Source organism: Cupressus sempervirens, chromosome 2, assembly GCF_028749045.1.
Source record: "Cupressus sempervirens isolate cs-2001-9-10 chromosome 2, ASM2874904v1, whole genome shotgun sequence".
Lineage (NCBI taxonomy): Eukaryota > Viridiplantae > Streptophyta > Pinopsida > Cupressales > Cupressaceae > Cupressus > Cupressus sempervirens.
The window spans coordinates 539,753,289-539,755,325 of NC_143119.1; the positions used below are offsets into that span (position 1 = coordinate 539,753,289).

At 50.9% G+C, this 2,037-nt stretch overlaps 1 pseudogene; it reads right to left on the bottom strand.

Annotated features, from left to right (window-relative positions):
• Nucleotides 1-201: 201 nt before the first annotated feature.
• On the bottom strand, nt 202-1,682 carry LOC149573421 (18S ribosomal RNA; annotated as a pseudogene).
• Nucleotides 1,683-2,037: the final 355 nt, after the last annotated feature.

Below are 2,037 nucleotides of genomic sequence, written 5' to 3' on the forward strand. Positions count from 1 at the left end.
CCGAGTCTCTTCTTCGCCCCGTGGGGAATCCACACTTTCGATCACGGGCATTCGATGTGACCCTCGACCTCGACGGCGCTGGACCCGTAGCTTGGCCGTCCAGCACATCGCTGTAGGGCCGAGTATCTGCACGTCGCCGAGATTTCGGGGGTGGGGAGGAGGCCAGCTCCATCCCCTACATGATTCAGGGTCTCGAACCGACAATGATCCTACCGCAGATTCACCTACGGTAACCTTGTTACGACTTCTCCTTCCTCTAAATGATAAGGTTCAGTGAACTTCTCGTGACGTCACCGACAGGAACCGCCGTCGTCGCCGCGATCCGAACACTTCATCGGATCATTCAATCGGTAGGAGTGACGGGCGGTGTGTACAAATTGCAGGGACGTAGTCAACGTGAGCTGATGACTCGCGCTTACTAGGAATTCCTCGTTGAAGATCAATAATTGCAATGGTCTATCCCCATCAGGATGCAATTTGGCAAGATTTCCCAAACCTTTCGGGCCAGGGAGAGAAACTCGTTGGTTGCATCAGTGTAGCGCGCGTGCGGCCCAGAACATCTAAGGGCATCACAGACCTATTATTGCCTCAAACTTCCATGGCCTAGGAGGCCATAGTCCCTCTAAGAAGCTGGCCGCGAAGGGGAACCTCCGCGTAGCTAGTTAGCAGGCTGAGGTCTCGTTTGTTAACGGAATTAACCAGACAAATCGCTCCACCAACTAAGAACGGCCATGCACCACCACCCATAGAATCAAGAAAGAGCTCTCAATCTGTCAATCCTTACTATGTCTTGACCTGGTAAGTTTCCCCGTGTTGAGTCAAATTAAGCCGCAGGCTCCACTCCTGGTGGTGCCCTTCCGTCAATTCCTTTAAGTTTCAGCCTTGCGACCATACTCCCCCCGGAACCCAAACACTCTGATTTCTCAGAAGGTGCTGGCAGAGTCCTTAGAGCAACATCCACCAATCCCTAGTCGGCATCGTTTATGGTTGAGACTAGGATGGTATCTGATCGTCTTCGAGCCCCCAACTTTCGTTCTTGATTAATGAAAACATCCTTGGCAAATGCTTTCGCAGTGGTTCGTCTTCCATAAATCCAAGAATTTCACCTCTGACAATGAAATACGAATGCCCTCGACAGTCCCTATTAATCATTACTCCGGTCCCGAAGGCCAACGGAACAGGACCAGACTCCTATCGCGTTATTCCATGCTACTGTATTCAGAGCGTAGGCTTGCTTTGAGCACTCTAATTTTTTCAAAGTAACGGCACCGGAACCGTGACCCAGCAAATTAAGGCCAGGAACACGCCGCCGGCAGAAGGGACGTGAGGGCCAGTGCACACCCAGAAGGTGGACCGACCGTGACGACCCAAGGTCCAACTACGAGCTTTTTAACTGCAACAAAGGCCGTGCGATCCGTCGAGTTATCATGAATCACCGGAATAGCGGGCGAGCCCGCGCTGGCCTTTTATCTAATAAATGCATCCCTTTTGAGAGTCGAGATTTGGTGCACATATTAGCTCTAGAATTACTACGGTTATCCGAGTAGCAAAGTACCATCAAAGAAACTATAACTGATTTAATGAGCCATCCGAAGTTTCACAGTCTGAAATAGTTCATACTTAGACATGCATGGCTTAATCTTTGAGACAAGCATATGACTATTGGCAGGATCGACCAGGTAGCTTCTAACAACGAGGGGACCCCCAAGACCTGCTACAGCCAAGGGATGCCTGCCGTGATGGGAAACCAAAATTTGCATTCGCTCCGTCATGCATCCAAACATAATCCACCGCACAAGCAACAAGAATGACGTTCATAGCACATGCAGGACTCGCAGCGCTCAAAGATTTTACACAAGAGGAAAGTGTCCCATCGTCGACCGGAGAGGGCCGAACAGGGAGCCTCAGTTCATAGGCACCTGGGAAGAACATCCCATACGGAACCCTTTACCCTCGAACTCACTGCCGCCACTACTCGAAAAGAAGCCTCGAGTCTGTACGAGATGCACCGCGCACGTAGCCACCTCAATTGTAAGG